The sequence below is a fragment of the Mobula hypostoma genome, chromosome 1, assembly GCF_963921235.1.
Source record: "Mobula hypostoma chromosome 1, sMobHyp1.1, whole genome shotgun sequence".
Taxonomy (NCBI): Eukaryota; Metazoa; Chordata; class Chondrichthyes; order Myliobatiformes; family Myliobatidae; genus Mobula; species Mobula hypostoma.
This window is the reverse complement of record NC_086097.1, coordinates 97230984-97251147: the sequence shown is the minus strand read 5'-3', so window position 1 is coordinate 97251147 and position 20164 is coordinate 97230984.

The window sequence follows — 20164 nt, the reverse complement described above, 5'->3', positions numbered from 1 at the left end:
ACATGAGACTGCAGAGGCTGGAGGTCTGGAACAGCCTACAGGGGCTGGAGGAACTACTTCTTCCTCTATCTCCGGCAGTTTAGACGCATCTAGGCGTATTACTGCCCTCCGCAGGATGTATAATTAATTATAGAACTTCAAGGAACTCAAATTCTCGAATATAATCTAGTCTCACGTATAAACTGAATAATAGACTCTTTAATCTGATGTTGGTTCTCTTGATGGCCAAACAAAGATTTAATAGAAAACCAAAATACATTTAAGAAAGATAGCCTCTTGAACAACATGCTTCTTTCAATTATTGTGTCGATTATAGCTCGGCAAAACATGCTGGACTGTCTCTGGACTACCACAGTCACATAATCCAGTGGGATGTTTTCCTATTATCTTTAAATAATAGTTTAGCCCACAATGCCCCAACCTAAATCTTGTTAATCTCACCATATCTTTATGATTTAAAAGGTAATAGTCTGAGACCTTTTTAACTAGCGGGTGACTAGAAAAATAATGCCAGTCCTTTAATTCATTATTCCAATCCTCCTGCATCTTCTTCTCTATACCTTTTTTAAATCCTACCTCTCAATTCTGCTCTGCCTAGGGGAACTCTAATTTCTACTTGCCTGCTCTGTAAGGAAGACTTTGCAATGCCATCCACAATTTCATTTCCTTCCACCCTAGCATGCCCAGGTATCCATGAAAATCTAACTGCACAACCCATCTTCCCTACTGTAAACAACACGAAGAGAATCTCAATAACTATGTCAGGCCGAGCTTTTGATTTATTCCCTTTTACAGCCTCTAAGGCAGCAGCAGAATCCGAACAGATGATAACCCTACATGGTCTTCTATCCACCATAAGGCCCAGAGGATTGCTAATAATTCTATTGCAAAGACAGAAACACCATCTGAAACCCAGTGACTAATCTTAATTCCAAGTTGAGACACATACATCCCAAATCCTGCCCTACTGCTCTCTGGGTCCACTGAGCAATCAGTAAAAATCTTCAGATAAGATCCCCATTTATTATTTAAATATTCATTTGTGTTCACCGCTGATGAAATTGCACTGCTTCCTTGAAGCCAAAAAAGGAGGAATAGGTCTGCTTCTGATTCTGGCAAGAGCCCAAAAGGGACAAGTGGCAAGCAAATTTGGTCAACTATGTTTTCCTCAGTCAGTTTCAATTTCACAGCCCAGTTATTAACCAAATCCAAAAATGGATATCTTTTAATTTTACTTTGGCGCTCTGACTTCCCCTGCAAAAGACACTTTGGCAGACAGCTGTGATTGAATCCATTTAGTTTTACCCAATACTGCAGGCCCAACTGAATTCGTCTTAAATGGAGAGGCACTTCCATCTGCACACACAATGCCGGAACTGATGTTGTTCTAAAAGCACCACAACAGAGTCTAAGTGCTTTGGATTGCACAGTGTCTAGTTTTCCAAGCACTGCCGTAGCAGCAAAACCATAAGCAATACAACCATAATCAATAACTGATCTAATCGGCTGGAGGAGTTTAGCAGTTCAGGCTCCTTCAACCACGTGTTGCTTTAATTATCTAATTCCGGCCATTCATAACTCCCGTGAAATAAAAACCACATGCAATTACATTCATTTAATTTGAAAACCCTCAGAGAAAGTGGAACTGAAAAGCTCGGAAAGTACCTCCAATTATGTTGCCCTAATTAAATAGTTGATGTTAGATTTATTGAATGGAAATTGGTGTTTTCTTGGCAACTGCATATCTCCGTGAGCACCCATCCACTACTCTTTTACCCCGTGCCTCTGACGAATCTTGGAGAAGCGGGTGGACCAGTTTTAACTCCACAAAGACGATAATATTTGATTGTGTTACTTTAGTACTTTTATGACTGTTCTCCCGTTCGTCTAAGGAGCCATCGTGCGCAAATAAAAGTCAAATCTTTCCAGTGAGGCCATTTTATTTTCAGTAAGGCAGATAATCATATTTTAAGGAAACATCGTGTATTGAGAAAATCTACAGACGCTGGTATTTTGTTTATGTTGATCGTGTATTGAGTGTGCGAGCCTGACTTTTTAAAGCCAATAATACGATGTAATTTAAATATATCCGGGATGGGAATATTCAAGTAGATGTATTAATGATATCTGTGATGCAAAACGGTTGAACATGTTCTATTGTGTGAATGAGACAGGTACCATGGAACAAATAATTGTTCCTTTGCATTCCTCTATTCCAAAAATTATGTGGCCTATTATCAAACCACTGCTCACTACAATATGAAGAGAAAGAATCCAATAAATTGTCTCAAGTTATTGAATTTTCTTAGTAAAAGTTTGAAAAAGTAATTTTTCCATAATTAATTGATTTCTTGAATACAAATTATATTTTTGCAAGTATCAATCAGTTTTAGATCTAATCATAGTTCAGAAATTTAATTGCTTGAAATAAATTAATAAACCATGACTTAATACCAATGCAGGTAAAATGATTTTTTTTCTGTCATATAAAGATTAAAAGAGAGGCCAGAGTAGTTTTGGACTGCTGGAGAGATACTAACGGGGTGCAAGGAAATGGAGGACAAGCTGGATATGTACTTTGGGTGGTTTGTTTTTACATGTATGTCAACGACTTGCATAACAAAATTGATGGGTTTGTGCCCAGGTTTGTGGAAAATATGAAGATAGGTGGAGGAGCAGAGGTATTGCAGAGGAAGCAGAAAGGCTGCAGAAGGACATAGGAGAAAGGGCAAAGATCACATACAGTATCAAAAAGACTCCTCTGGTAGAATGAATAAAAGCATTGACTCTTTTGTAAACGAGGCTAAAATTAAAAAAATCTGAGATGCAGAAGGATTTGGGAGACCATGTGCAGATGGTGAGGAAGGTAGATGCAATGTTAGCATTCATTTCAAGAGGACTACAATATATAGAGCCTTTAAAAAGTATTGACCCCTCTTGGAAGTTTTCATGTTCTATTCTTTTACAACATTGAATCTCAGTGGATTTAATTTGGCTTTTTTGACACTAATCAACAGAAAAAGGTCCTTTCATGTCAAAGTGAAAACAAATCTTTACAAAATGATCTTGGTCAATTACAATCATAAAATGCAAAATAATTGATTGCATAAGTATTCCCCCCGCCCCCCCTCCCCGATATGAAGCACCAAATCATCACTGGTGCAGCCAGTTGGTTTTAGAAGTCACATAATTAGTCAAATGCACGTCTGTTTTTGGAGACCTGTGTGTGGTCCAGATGTGTTTTGATTGTAGTAAAAATACACCTGTATCTGGAAATTCCAACTGCTGGTGAGTCAGTATCCTGGCACAAACTACCCCATGAGGACAAAAGAGCACTGCAAGTAACTCCATGGAAAGATTCTTGAAAAGCACAAGTCCGGAGATGGATACAAGAAAATTTCCAATTCACTGCCTATCGCTTGGAGTACAGTTCAGTCAACATCAAGAAATGGAAAGAATTTGGCACAGCTGTAAATCTGCCTCGAGCAGGCTGTCCTCAAAAACTGAATGACCAGGCAAGAAGGGGACTAGTGAGGGAGGCCACCAAGAGACCTCTGACAACCCTGGATGAATTACAGGCTTCAGTTGCTGAGATGGGAGAGACTGCACATACAATAAGTGTTGTCTGGGTGCTTCAGCAGTTGCGGCTTTATGGGAGAGTGGCAAAGAGAACACCACCGTAGGAAAAAAACCTCAAATGAAATCTTGGCTCGAGTTTGCCAGAAAGCATGTGGGAGACTCTGTAATCAGTGGAAGAAGGTTCTATGATCTGTTGAAACCAAAATTAAGATATAGCCATCAGACTAAATTCTATGTTTGGTGTATGCCAAACACTGCACATCATCAAACACACATCATCCCTACCGTGAAGCACGGTGGTGGCTGCATCATGCTGTGGGGGATGCTTCACTGCAGCAGCCCCTGGAAGACTTGTGAAGGTGGACGGCAAAATGAATGCAGCAAAATACAGGGAAATCTTGGCAGAAAACTTGATGTAGTTTGCAAGAGAACTGTGAAGGTTCGTTTTCCAGCATAAAGCGAAAGCTACACGACAACGGCTTAAAAATGACAAAAAGTTAATGTCCTGGAGTGGCTAAGTCAGAGTCCAGACTTCAATCCAATTGAGAATTTGTAGCTGGATTTGAAGAGGGCTGTTCTGTCATGACCCCCATGCAGTCTGAGAGAGCTTGAGCAGTTTTATAAAGAAGAATGGGGAAAAATTGCACTGTAAATTTTATAGGTACTTTGAAAGTAAGGATGTAGTGCTGAGGCTGTATGAGGCACTGGTGAGGCCTCACTTGGGCTATTGTAAGCAGTTTTCAGCCCCTTATTTAAGAAAGAATGTATTGACATTCAAGAGCATTAAGAGAAGGTTCATGAGAATGATTCTGGGAATGAAAGAGTTATCATATGAGCAGCAATTGAAGGATCTGGCCCTGTACTTGCTGGAATTTAGAAGAATGAAGGGAGATTTCATTGAAACTCATCAAGCATTGAAAGGCCTAGATAGAGTGGATGTGAAGAGGATGTTTCTTTTGGTGGGGGAGTCTAGGACCAGAGAGCATGGCTTCAATATAGAGGGACATCCATTTAGAACAGAAATGAAGAGGAATTTCTTTAGCCAGAGGGTGGTGACTCTGTAGAATTTGTTGCCACAGGCGGCTGCAGAGGCCATGCCACTGGGTGCATTTAAGATGGATGTTGACAGATCCTTGATTAGCCAGGCCATGAATGGTTACGGGGAGAAGGCAGGAGAAAGTGGTGGAAAGGGAAATGGATCAACCATAATGAAATGGCAGAGCAGAATTGATGGGCCGAATGGCCTGATTCTGCTCCTATGTCTTGTGTTCTTATATCAGTTGTTGTTCTCTTAGATTTGAACACAGCATTTGATATCATGGAGCGCAGCATTTTCATAGACCCCCTCAGTCAATGTGTCGGTGTTTCTGGTACTGCCATAAGCTGGTTTCAGTCTTGTGTAACAGGAAGAAAATTATTTATCAGCCGTAGTGATTGTACATCTGAAATCCATGATATTGTGTTTGGTGTGCCACAAGGGTCAATTTTAGGCCTGTTGTTGTTCTCAGTCTACACGCTCCCATTAGGTCAGATTGTTTCAAAACACAGGTGAAGTATCACAGCTAGACAGGCAACACACAACTGTATTTGTCTATTATGCCAGATGACCGTGAGGCTCTGAAACCTCTTGCCCTATGTCCTCACATTACAGAATGGATGAATTCAAATTTCCTTAGGAAAAAACTGAAATTTTGGTATTGCTAGAAATAAAAAGTGTGAATCTCAGAAATAAACGATCATCTGACCTTGCATATCAAGCCAGATGTGAAGAATTGAGGCGTTGTTTCCAACTCTGAGCTAAATTTCAAAACAGATATTAACCATGTTAACTGCATTCTTTAATTTAAAGAACATTGCAGGAGTCTGATTTCTTATAACATCTCAGGATGCAGAAAAATTGATACGCGTTTTTGTTTTCAGCTGATTTGACAACTCTAATGCATTTATTTCAAGACTGCCAAAAGCTATATAAATCAGCTTCAGCTTGTTCAAAATGCAGCAACAAGAATCTTAATGAAAGAAAAAAAATCTGAACGCATTCCACTGGTTTTGAGATCATTACACTGGCTGTCTGTGTCCTTTAGGATCGATTTAAAAATGTTCTTAATTGTACATAAGGCTCTGAATAACCTAGCTCCTTCATATATTTTGGTGTGTCTTTCCCCCTATGTCCCTAATTGTAATCTTAGATCCATGAATACTAGTTCATTTAGAGATCCTAGAGCCAAGTACATAAGATGTTCCTTTTGCTCTTACGCACCAACAATCCAGAACAATCTACCAACTGAGATACACCAGACCAGTACTGTGGAATGTTTGAAAAGACTTCTAAAAAAACTACTTTTTAAATTTGCCCTACTTATAGGATTAGTTAATGCCTGTTGATGTTGATTATATTTGTGTAATTTGGTATATTCAGTTACATTGTATTCTATATCATGTTTGCCTTTACTTATAATTTTTCATTTTGTCTCAAATTTAATGACTATATCAATTTATATTTGCAATCTATATGAAGCAGTTTGAGCCTGCATCTTAAAAATGTATGAAAAGTGCTATATAAATAAAGTTATCATAAATATTAATTTAAGGCTTGATATGAGTCCATCATTTTGTTTTTTTCATTACTGGAGAGCAGAGTCTGACAGACTATGATATGACTCCAAATGTCTACATGCAAAATGACTAACGAAACTAGTAGCAGACTGAATCTCATTTAACTCCCATATCACATCCAGATTGGTTACACGACAGGCAAACCAGATAGGCATTTAAATTGGAAGGTTAAATGTCCAGAAATATTTAGAGTTCAAATAAGAAAACAATTAAAATTGCCGAATGAATCATAGTTTCCATCTCAACAGGTCAGGGATACAAAAATGTAAATATTATTTTAAAGTCATGTAGTGTTCTTTAGACCATATTAGGACCACTGCTTTCAGTTCTGTGCCATAGATGTAGGAACAAAGATATTGGGCTTTGAGTAGGTGAAGCAGAAATTCAAAGGAATAAAACATAGAGCTTAAAGGAATAATCGAAAAGTAATAAAAATGGACAGCTTACATTGGAAACAAAACAGAACATAGAAACAGGCCCTTCGGCCCACAATGTTGTGCTGAACCAGTGAAAAAGTAAATCAACACCCCCCCCCAAATTACCTACATAATGCCATTTTCCTCACATTCAAGTACCTTTCTAAACACCACTTAGAAGCCTCTGATTTATTTGCCTCTCCCACCATACCAGGCATCCACCACTCTCTGAGTAAAACATTTACCTCTCACATCCCTCTTGAACCTACCCCCTCTCACCTTCAATTCGTTCCACTCTGGTATTAGACATTTCAACCCTGGGAAACAGATACACTGTTCACTCTATCTATGCCTCTCACAATCTTATAAACCTCTATCAGATCTCCCCTCAGCTTCCACTATCCCAGAGAAAACAGCCAAGTTTATCCGGCCTCTCAGGATAGCACATTCCCTCTAAACCGGGCAGTATCCTAGTATGCCTCTTCTGCACCGTCTCCAAAGTCTCAACATCCTTCCTATAGTGGGTCGACCAGAACTGTATACAATACACCAGATGTGACCTAAGCAGAGTTTTATAAAATTGCAACATAACCTCTTAACTTTTGAACTCAATGTGACAAATAAAAGCAAGCATTTCTTAATCCTTCTTAAGCACCTTATCGACCTGTGTAGCCAATTTCATGGAGCTACAAACTTGGACCCCAAGATCTCTCTGCTCACAACACTAAGGATCTTGCCCCTTAACAGTGTACTGTCTCCTTGCACTTGCCTTACTGTGGTTCAACACCTCGCATTTATCTGGGTTAAACTCCATCTTCTATTTGTCTGCCCATACCTGTAACTGATCTATATTGTGCTGTATTCTTTGCCTGTCTTCTACATCATCCACAACTCCAATCTTGGTATCATCCGCAAATTTACTAATCCACCCATCTACATTTCATCCAGGTCATTTATATACAAACACATCTCAAGCAGCAGACATCCCAGCAAAGAGCCTTGTGGAACACCACCAACTACAGACCTACCGTTCAAGTAAGTTCCTTCAACAACTATCCTCGGTATTTTATGTGCAATTCAGTTCTGAATCCAAACAGCCAATTTGCAGTGGACCCCATGTATCTTAATCTTCTGGATTAGCCTCCTATGGGGGACTTCGTCAAGCGCCTAACTAAAATAGATGTAGAGAACATCTACCCTCATCAATCTCTCTTGTCATCTTGTCAAAAAACTCAGTCAAGTTGGTAAGACATGACCTGCCCTGCACAAAGCCTTGCTGGCTCTCCCTGATTAGGCTGTGTGTTTCCAAATGCTCATATATCCTTGCCTTAACAATTTTCTCCAGCAATTTCCCTACATATGACGTGAGACTAACCTGTCTACAGTTTGCAGGATTTTCCCTTGCTCCCTTCTTAAATAGAGGTACAACATTAGCCACTCACCAGTCCTCCGCAACCTCGCCTGTGCCTAGAGAGGACATGGAGATACTGGTCAAAGCCCCAGCAATCTTGTCTCTTGCCGCCTTCAATAACCTGAGGTAAATCCCATCTGGCCTTGGGGACTTATCCACATTAATACTCATTAGAATGCCCAACACTTCCTCCTCCTTGACCTCTGAACTCCCTGATGTCTTTATACACTCAGTACTGATCTCCTGGTCCTCCATATCCTTTTTTTTTGGTAAGTACTGAAGCAAAGTACTCAATAAGTACCTCACTCATGTTCTCCGCATCCAAGCAAATGTTACCCCCTTTATCCTTGAGTGGTCCCACCCTGTGCCTAATTATCCTCTTGCTCTTGATGTATGTATAGAATGCTTTGGGATCCACCTTAATCCTACTTGCCAAGGACTTTTCACGGCTGCTCCTGGCTTTCCTAATTCCTTCTTTAGTTCTTTGCTGACTGCTTTATACTCCTCATGTGCTTCGTTTGATCCTAACTTCTGAAGCTTTACATACTTTTCCTTTTTCTTCTTGACTAAATTTATCACCTCTCTGGATATCCAAGGTTCTCTTATTTTTCCATTCCTGTCCTTCCTTTTAACAGGAACATGTACTCTTCTGTACTCCATTCAATTGATCTTTAAGCACCCTCCACATGGTTGATATGGTGTTCCCAATTAACGCTTCTTAGTTCCTGCCTAATGCCCATGTAATTTGTCCTCCTCCAATTTAAAACTTTCCCACAAGGACAATACCTATTGCTATTCTGAATGTTCAAACAAAAGGAAAAAAAAACAGAAAGATCTTGAACTCCATCTTTAAAAAAAACAAACCTAGACATACCCAGGTCAAACAGCAAGGGTAGGGAGCTACACATATTCATTTTGCATTTTTCTTTATTCCCCCCACTAAAATTATTACATTATAAGAGCAGATGGCACACAATGGTATTTTGTTCCCTTAAATATATGTTAAAGTTCTGATGTGATGTAACCATAAGATGATTGAGTGAGCTGATGGGACAAAGAAGAAATCCTGAACGAACGGATTTGGTTTTTAGTGTGGGGGTACAGTATTTGTCATTAATGCCAGAAAAAAAATTCAAAAGTTCAAAGTTCAAAGTAAAATTTATTATCAGAGTACATACATGTTACCACATACAACCCTGAGATTCTTTTTCTGTGGGCATATTTAGCAAATCTATAGAACAGTAGCTGTAAACAGTACCTGTAAATTGTAAACATCAGGGACAGTAAACTGTAAACAAACTGAGCAAATGCAGATAATGAATAAATAGCTATAAATAATTTGCAGGAAATAACAAGACAAAGGAGTTCTTAAGTGGGCATAGTTTTCCCCTTTTGACCAAGAGCCTGATGGTTGAGTGGTAGTAATTGTTATTGAACCTAGTGGTGTGACTCCTGAGGCTCCTGTACTTTCTACCTGATGGCAGCAGTGAAAAAAGTGCCCAGTGTGGGTGGTGAGGATCTTTGATGATGGATGCTGCTTTTCTACGGCAACATATCATGCAAACGTGCTCAATGGTTGGGAGGGTTTTACCCATGATGTACTGGGCTGAATCCACTACCTTTTGTAGGAATTTCCACTCGCATAGAACCATAGAACCATAGAAACTACAGCACAGAAACAGGCCCTTTGGCCCTTCTTGGCTGTGCCAAACCATTTTCTGCCTAGTCCCACTGACCTGCACACGGACCATATCCCTCCATACACCTCCCATCCATGTATCTGTCCAATTTATTCTTAAATGTTAAAAAAGAACCCACATTTACCACCTCATCTGGCAGCTCATTCCATACTCCCACCACTCTCTGTGTGAAGAAGCCCCCACTAATGTTCCCTTTAAACTTTTCCCCCCTCACCCTTAACCCATGTCCTCTGGTTTTTTTCTCCCCTTGCCTCAGTGGAAAAAGCCTGCTTGCATTCACTCTATCTATACCCATCATAATTTTATATACCTCTATCAAATCTCCCCTCATTCTTCTACGCTCCAGGGAATAAAGTCCTAACCTATTCAACTTTTCTCTGTAACTGAGTTTCTCAAGTCCCGGCAACATCCTTGTAAACCTTCTCTGCACTCTTTCAACCTTATTAATATCCTTCCTGTAATTTGGTGACCAAAACTGAACACAATACTCCAGATTCAGCCTCACCAATGCCTTATACAACCTCATCATAACATTCCAGCTCTTATACTCAATACTTCAAATAATAAAGGCCAATGTACCATGAATTGGTGTTTCCATACCAGGCCATAATGCAGCCAGTCAGCACACTTTCCACCACACATCTACAGAAGTTTGCCAAGGTTTTTGATAACATGCCAAATCTCCACAGACTCCTGAAGAAATAGAGCCGCTGTTGTGTTTTCTTCGCAATAATATTTATATGATAGTTCCAGGACAGATCCTCTGAGATAGTGACACCCAGGAATTTAAAGTTACTGATCCTCTCCTCCTCTGATCCTCTGATGATTACTGACTCATGGACCTCTGGCTTCCCTCTCCTGAAGTCTACTATCAGTTCCTTGGTCTAATTGATATTGAGTGAGAGGTTGTTGTTATTACACCACTCAGCCAAATTTTCAATCTCCCTCCTGTATGCTGATTCATATTTGTATCACACATGTGTTCAGATGCTTACGACAGGCTTGTCGTTCGCTTCTTCCAAACACTTTCCTTTTAAACATTACTGAGGTTAAACCAATTGAAAATCTTAGAACCAAGATTGACAAATTTTGTTGGCATGATTGCTGACAGAAATGGACCCAGGAGAAATTGGAACTGAGAGACTGATAAGTCTTGATCAAAACAGATTCAGGAAGCTTAATGATCTATTCCCAACAATGTACATTGCCTCCCATTGCGAAAAGACCTGTTCATTATCAGTTTCGTCTCTTAGTTAATATCCACATTTTCAGTCACTACCAGTAGACTCGGGCAGGTGAGGGTCGTCAGCCTGGGATGGCAGCCCGCCTAAGAGAAGAAAAACTCTGATTTTAAACCTTCACTGCTTTGTGGCCATACCCACCCAGGGGAAAGGTTTCGAGTGGAAACCCTGAGGCAGAAATCCAGAGCCGGGGTCCCCAAAGCAGTTTGATGTTGTTTACAACTTCACTCTGGCAGCCCCTGTGATGACACTGGTGCCATCTTCCCTTGGACTACATCGGTAACATGGAGAGTGAGAACCTGCTGCATGAGCAACAGCCGATTCTTCAAATCTTCCCGTCCAGGCTTGAGCTCTGGAGAGGACATGGTCCACCAGAGGCGCAAACCCATGATGCTCTGGGATCGACAGCTGTCTACTACGACAGTTGGGTATTTGTAATAGTCTGCCAGCAGTTAGAGGGACTCAGAATATTGAATACCTGACAGTTGCTTTCAAATTGCATGATGACATCCAAGAATCTTGAACAGTTGATTTAATATATATTGAGCAGCTTTTTCGTGTAATAGAAAATCCGATTATGTCATATGTAACTGCAAAGCATCCAACTGGAAAAGCTATGTGATACAAATCTTTGCTGTGATCTTTCAGAACAGTATTCCAGAATTAATAGCACATCTACGAAGCAGTTTTGATAATGTGCAGGCAGTCCCAGTCCACTAAATGGGGGCAGCAAATTGAAATACGGCCCCTGTTCTTGGGAAATTGCTGGAAGTTACTGTAGATGATGGTATCAAATAGCACTTGCTCACTAAAGGGCTGCGACTGGTCAAAGTGTTCACCTTGTGTTCCGTCAGCGTCATCGGCCGGAAAAAATACTGCCCTGATCCACAACGCGGGTTTTTGAACTGATGATTTTGGCATTGAAGCAGAATCGTCAGAATGTGGTTGTAATGAATCTGAGGTCAACAGTGACTGGCAGAGAAGCTCTCCTCTGGCCGAAAGATCAACTGCATGTTCAGGTTTATTCCCTTTACCCCCCAGGCCCGGATATAAATGCCATGGAAATTAGCTTTTTGCAGCAACCCGTTACTTTACAAGGAGGTCATAGATAAATTGAAATAGACTTAAATGAATATAAATTATATATAATTTACATGACAAAACAAACAGAATAATACTAATGCCAGAGCAAATTGACAGGTAAATTATACTCTGCCGCATTTTAAGGTTTTTCAGGTGGTTCAAGAACCTGATGGTGGTGAAAATAAACTGCTGTTGAACGCTGTGAAGTGGGTAAGGCCTGGATTGTGAAGGTCCTTAACAGAGAATGATGCGTCCCTGTGATGTCACCTCTTGTATCTTTGATGGCGGAGAGAGTTCTACTGTGACGCAACCTACTAAGCCCGCCTCTTTCTGTAGCTTCTTGCAGTTCTGTGCATTGGAGTTTCCATACTAGTCAATGATGCAACCCGTCATAATGCTTTCCTCTGTACATTTGCAGAGGCTTGTCAGAGCCTTCGATACCATGCCAAATCTCCTCAAACTTCTAGAAAATCCGAGATACTGCTGTGCCTTGTTCATGGGTTCAGTCATGTGCGGGATAGATCGTCTAAGATGTTGACACCCATGGACTAGAAGCTGTTCAGCCCTTCCACGGCAAACTCTCCACTGAGGACTGGTGTTGGTCCAGCTAACTTTCCCTTCTCACCGTCCGTCGCTTTGCTGACGTTGAACGCTGAGTTGTAGCGATGACACTATTCAACCAGCATAACTTATTTCACTCTTATACACCTCTTATTCACCGTCTGTGATTCTGCCACAACTGTGGTGTCATTCACAACTTTGTAGATACTGTTGAAGCTATGCTCAGCGCTATAGTCGTTAGGTATAAAGAGAATAGAATTAGGGCAAAGCACACAGCCCTGAAACACATGCCTCTGACCTGTTCTGTTCGGGTTGTGGTCTTCCAGCCAGGAAGACAACGATCCAATTGCACAGGGAGGCACAGCTGTCCCGTTCTTGGAGCCTGATAGTATGTTTTGAGGATATGATGGTGTCGAAAGTTGAGCTGTAAGCAATGAACAACAGCCTAACCTACATTAATGGATGGTTGTTGAAAATCAATGACACATGCTCAGAACATTGCGGCAGGTGTTACTTCTGTAATATAAAGTTAGAAGAATTAGCATCCTTGATGTTTATGGTGGTTAGTTGGGGCGGCATGGTAGCGTAGTGGTTGTGGTAACGCTACTGCGGCAGTGACTGTGTGATGGGAGTTCGATTCCCACCGCTGCTTGTATGGAGCTTGCACGTTCTGTCTGCGACAACGTGGGTTTCCTCTGAGTGCCGAGCTTTCTTTCCACTGTTACGTACCCCGTAACTGGGTTGCCAAACCAGCAGAAATGGATCACTCAGTTGAAGTCTGGATTACTAGAACTAAGAAAGTTTTATTAAAGAAACAAGCAACACAGTACTCTAATCAAAAGGATAATGAATGCAACAGTTCAGCAATGATAAACATACATGTACACAGAATTCAGATAACAGGATCAATCAAGCTCTATCGTTGTCTAGGGGTAAATGACCAGTTTCAAAGTGACGCAAAGTTCAGTTTAGTTCGCAGTAATCGCTGCCGTGGCGATGGACAGTGGGGGGGGGGGGGGGGGGGAAGGAGAGAGAGAGCAAAACGAATGAATATTCAAAACAGCTTCCACACACAGACCTTCGCAGTCAGCTTTCGGGCGAGTCCTTTGTGATGTCATCTGAGGTCACCGACCCTGACCCCTCCGTTTCCAGATACGACCGTTTCTCTGCACTGAACCTGGCACCCAGGCAAGGGTGGACACACACCAGGTTCCCGCCGATCGTGCCTTTCCACCCTGTGCGTTTATGGACCGATACTTCCCACCGACTTGTGAGAGACGCACCGCTTCCAGGGTCTCGTTACCTCGGGTGTCGTTTGTGTCGCCTTAGCGAACCTGTCCCTTTTTATCCCCCTGCTGGGGTATCGCCTGTCCATCACTTCAAACAGTTCAGGGTTCAAAGGGGGAGCCGCTCTTGACAGCTCTCTCTCCCGTCCCTTCATTAACATCTCCAAATGCTGCTCCATTGTTTTCCTTATCTCTCTCTCTCCTGAAGACAGGTGACAGACCAACTGCTCATCACCCAGGACAGCTAACATCTTAATCTATGTGTATTCTTGTCACACCACATTCAGGAGACTTACGGCTAGTGAACTGTGAGCGTGCTATGTTAGCGCCCGAAGCGGGAAGATCTTTCACATGAAATGGGCTCACTCTGCTCTGTTTGCAGAAAGCATGCTTTACTGCCCTTACCTGCCGTCCCACCAGACATCACTTTTGACTTCACACACAGATCATTGCTGTGATCTTCTAGAGGATCAATCTTATCCTTTGCTTTCTTTTTGCTCATAATGTATCTGTAGAAGCCCTTAGGATTCTGCTTCACCTTGTCTGCTAGAGCAACCACATGCCTTCTTGTAGCCCTCCTGGTTTACTTCCCTTGCATTTCCTATACTCAAATACCTCATTTGTTCCTACCTGCCTATACCTGCTATGCACCTCCTTTTATTTCTTAACCAGGATCCCAATATCTCTCAAAACCGAGGTCCCCTAAACTGGTTATCTTCATCTTTTATTCTGACAAGCACATAGAAGCTCTGTACTAACAACATTTCACGTTTGAAGGCCTCCCACTTATCAAGTACATCTTTGCCAAAAAACAACCTGCCCCAGTCCACACTGGCAAGATCCTTTTTTGATACCATAAAAACTGGCTTTCTGCAATTTAGAATCTCAATCCGAGGACCAGACCCATCCTTTTCCATAATTACCTTGAAACTAATGGCATTATGATCACCAGATTGAATGTGTTTTGTCACCTGCTCTGTTTCATTCCCTAGCAGGAGATCAAGTATTGCACGCTCTCTCTAGTGACTATGTAGTCATTTTCTAGTCACTACTATGTAGTCACTACTTCACTCCTATGTAGTGATTAAGGAAACTCTTCTGAACACATTTCACAAACTGTTTCTCATCCAGCCCTTTATGGGAGTCCCAGTCAATGTGGAAAGTTAATATCACCATCTAACAAAACCTTATGTTATTTTTCAACAGTTTGTGATCTCTCTGCAAATTTCTTCCGCTAAATCCTGCAGACTGTTCGGTGGTTTATAATATAGCCACATTAATGTGATCATACCTTTCTTATTTTTTAGTTCCACACATACAGCATAGACGAATTCTGCTGTCTGTTCTGATTGAGCACTGTTGTGACATTTTCCCTGACTAGTAATACCACCCCTCCCGCTTTAATCCCTCCCACTCTATCACGTCGAAAACAACGGAACCCTGGAATATTGAGCTACCATTCCTGACCGATTTGCAACCATTTCTCACTAATGGCTACAATATCATAATTTCATGTGTTGATCCACGCACTGCGCTCATCTACCTTTCCTACAATTCTTCTTGCATTGAAGTATGCACAACTCAGAACATTAGTCCCACCATGCTTAATGTTTGAATTCCTAACATTGTCTGAGGTCTTAACATCATCTGTCTCTACAACCAGTCCCGTATTTTCTCTTGCATTCTGATTCCCAGCCCCCTGCAACTCTAGCTTAAAGCCTTTGTGCAGCATTAGCTCACCCCCCGTTTTTTTAAAAAATACTTTATCTATAATTTTCAGTTTTACAAAGACAAAATAAATTGAAGACGTTCAAAACAATACAAAGGAAGTACAGCTCCAAGTGGAGCACAGACAAAACAAATCAAGACCAAAAAAAAACAAAAAGGTTGCCAGGCAATTTACAAGATTACCTAAATAAACTTTCAGATAAGGAGTTGACACCAATAGTGACATCACGGAAGCAATGTAAAGTAAGATGAATAAAGAAATCCGGTTAGGCACCACACCCACTCATGAGACTAGACAGGTCAAGGTCACCATGTATGTGAGGTAATATGACACTGAACCAATAAGGGTCCCCATATTCTCTCAAATGTATTCCGTGTATTGGGCTTGTGCAGACGCAGTCTTTCCATTTGTGTAATAGACAACATCTCCTTGAGCCAGTATGCGAAGATGGGTGGAGTAGTAGACTTCCAGGTCAGAAGAATAAGTTTCTTAGCCCCCACCATTTCTAGATGCGGAGCAATCTGCATGTCGTGCGGCAACTCAAGAGTCTCTGCAGAGCATCCAAAGATGGCGAGGTCATTATTGGGCTGAATGTCTCTAGATTAGACTTTTGAGAGCCACTCAATAATTGCAGTCCAAAAGTTGTATAATGTAGGGCAAAAGCAGAAAATATGTGCTAGTGAGGCCCTCAGCAGAGCGGCACTTATCGCATTCAGCCCCCACCCCCCCCCCCGAGTTTATGTGCAAGCTGTATCTTCTGTGCAGGTCCCACATTCCCTGAAAGAGAGCACAATGATCCAAAAATCTGAAGCCCTCCCTCCTACACCAACTGCTTAGCCATGTATTGAATTGTATGATCTTCCTATGTCTGGCCTCACTAGCACGCGTCATGGGTAGCAATCCTGAGATCACAACCCTGGAGGTCTGTCCTTTAACTTAGCATCTAACTCCTGAACTCATTTTGCAGAACCTCATCAGTCTTCCTACCTATGATATTGGTATCCATGTTGGCCATGATCTCTGGCTGCTAACCCTCCCACTTAAGAATGCTGAACTCTTGATCCGAGATGTCCCGTTGGCCTGGCACCTGGGAGACAACATACCATCCAGGAATCTTGTTGTCGTCCACAGAACCTCCATACTGTTTCCATAACTAATGAATCCGTTATTGCCACAACGCACTTCTTCATGTTCCCTTCCCTTCTGAGCCGCGGGGAGTCAGACTCAGTGTAAGAGATCTGACCACTATGGCTTTCCTCTGCTAGGTCATCCCCCCCCTCCAAAAAAAAAGTACCTAAAGCTGTTGTTTAGGGGAACGGCCACAGGGGTACTCTGCACTGGCTGCCTATCCCCGTTCCCCTACCTGACGGTCATGCAGTTGCATGCACCTTCGGCCTTACAAATGATCCGGAGTTCATCCAGTTCCAGCTCCAACTCCTTGATGTCTTCCTGCCTTCCCACTTCCCGCAAGGGGAGCATTTCACTATCCTACATAGCATCGCCACTGCTCTAAGTGTGCAATAAGAAAGAAAAAAAAAACTAAACGATGAAAAGAATCTACCTTACAGCCCACGCCTGTCCTCTCTGTCCTCGCCGAAGCCTCGATGAGGTGAAGCCTCAAGTCCCCACTTTAACACTGGCCCACTCACACAATGGCCTCTCCCACAAAGGCTGCTCTGCTTATCACTAAATTATTTTCATTGGATCTTGCCAAGTGCCTAAATATGCGCAATCTAATGTCTGCTGGGGAATTGTGGTTCCGACTGACTCCCCTCTCTCTCTCCCTCTAGGCAATCCAGTATTTCTTCGGGAAATGTGGCACGCCAGATGTGTGCCTCAGTCTGTATTGTATTATTATAATTCAAAATTATTGTACAATTAAAATAACCAGCTGGCTGGAGATATGTTTACTTCGCTCCATTTTGCTCTCTCAGATTTTACTTTTGCATCTGCAGTATTTTATTATTTAGCTTCTAGGTCCATAGCTGTAGTAATCAGTTAGAAAATATTTTATTCCTTTTATTTTACTCTTGGTTCGATGTCGCTAACTCTGAGCCTCTGAGGAAAGCCACCGCTACAACCTGCAACCTGGTCATCTCCTAGGCTGAGGTACGCAGATGTTTCCACAGGGTGGACAGTTGCAAGGTTACGGGACTGGACGGCCTCCCAGGGCGAGTACTCAGGATGTACACAGCACAAATAGCTGATGTGTTTACAGACATTTTTAATCTCTCCCTCTCCCAGCGTAGAGTGCCCTCCTGCTTCAAATTATCCACTATTGTCCCTGTACCGAAAAAGACCAAGGTAACATGCCTGAACGACTGGCGTCCTGTCGCACTCACCTCAATAATAAGCAAATGCTTTGAGAGGCAGGTCAAGGATTACATCTGCAGCTTGCTACCACCCATCCTGGACCCCTACAATTCCCCTACCGACACAACTGATCAACAAACAACGCAATAGCCACAGCTCTACACACTGTCCTTACACATCTGCGGAAGAAGGATGCCTATGTGAGAATGCTGTTCTTGGACTACAGTTCAGCATTCAACACCATAATTCCATCGAGGCTCGGCAGGAAGCTCAGAGACCTCGGCCTTGACCCTGCCTTGTGCAGCTGGATCCTGGACTTCCTGTCAGATCGCCGACAGGAGGTAAGAATGGGCTCCCTCACCTCCAATCCTCTGACTCTCAACACAGGAGCCCCTCAGGGCTGTGTACTAAGCCCCTTCCTTGACACCCTGTATGGCCATGACTGTGTCGCCACGCACAGCTCTGATCTGTTAATTAAATTTGCCGACGACACTACATTGATTGGCCTAATCTCAAACAATAACGAGGTGGCCTACAGGGAAGAAGTCATCTCTCTGATACAGTGGTGTCAAGAAAACAACCTCTCCCTCAATGTCGCAAAAACAAAGGAGCTGGTTGCGGATTACAGGAGGAATGGAGACAGGCTAACCCCTATTGACATCAGTGGATCTGGGGTTGAGAGGGTGAACAGCTGTAAGTTTCTCGGCATCCTCATCACCGAGAATCTCATGTGGTCTGTACACACCAGCTGTGTGGTGAAAAAAGCAAAACAGTGCCTCTTTCACTTCAGACAGTTGAGAAAGTTTGGTATGGGCCCCCAAATCCTAAGAACTTTCTACAGGGGCACAATTGAGAGCATCCTGATTGGCTGCATCACTGCCTGGTATGGGAACTGTACCTCCCTTAATCGCAGGATTCTGCACAGAGTGGTGCGGACAGACCAGCGCATCTGTAGTTGTGAACTTCCCATGATTCAGGACATTTACAAAGACAGGTGTGAGAAAAGGGCCCGAAGGATCATTGGGGACCCGAGTCACCCCAACCACAATCTATTCCAGCAGCTAACATCCAGGAAACAGTACCGCAGCATAAAAGCCAGGACCAACAGGCTCCGGGACAGCTTCTTCCACCAGGCCATCAGACTGATTAAGTCATGCTGCTTTGAGTGTATTTCTATGTTACATTGACTGTTCTATTTGTTATAAATTATTATAAAATACTATGATTGCACACTACACATTTAGACGGAGACGTAACGTAAAGATTTTTGCTCCTCGTGTATGTGAAGGATGTAAGAAATAAAGTCAGTTCAATTCAACTCAACTTTTTCCTGATTAAACGCAAATAACCTCACATTCTTTTCCCCAAAATGACATACCGCCCGATAAAATTTGGATACTTTCTGATTCTACTACGACCTTATTGATGTCAACAATTATCATAAGAATCATTAGCAGCCTCTGCAAATTCATATCAATGCTTCATCTGATTAGCCTGTACATCGGGCGTCTTTGATAGAATCCGCCAGCTCAGGAACAGGTTTTTCGGTCCAGCGGACGTGTGCCAGCTATCGAGACTAATCCCTCGCCAACTGTGTTGTATTATATTCCGTTTTCCCACTGCGGTCGGCACGGATGACTGTTGGTTTTTGCTAAAGTACAGACTCAGTGCACGGTCATCCACCCCAGTAACAGTGGCCAGTTGGCGGGGGAATGCATTGTTCCTTGCATTTTTGGACTCTAGACTAATGTGAAATGTTATTAGTAAATTTGGTAATGATGCGCGTAGTTTGACGTCTTAATGAAGAGAATTCTAGAACTCATTATACTCCTTACAGTGGTTCTGTAATTTCCATAAATCAAACACGCAGGACGGATCCAAACTGCAATAACTTTATGATTTATTGTTTGCAATGCTTAATAATTAACATTTCCAGCTAACAGAAATGCGCACTGGATTGTAACTATTCCAGATATTCTTCTGACACTCAGTGTTTGCTTGCGTTGTGACCACCTTTTGCCAGTGAAAAAGCACGTTCTCACGTTCTGTCGTTTGTCCACTGAAGAGACGGAATCGAATCGCACTGCATAAATAGAACTCCCAAGGAATTTGCACGTGTTGCGCATCTTCAATTTTCATGCAAAGCAATGAACAGGGTGATTGCTTCCTGAATTAGTCCATATGTTAGCGTGGGCAGCTTTATAAAAGGCACCCGATTATCTTCTCATT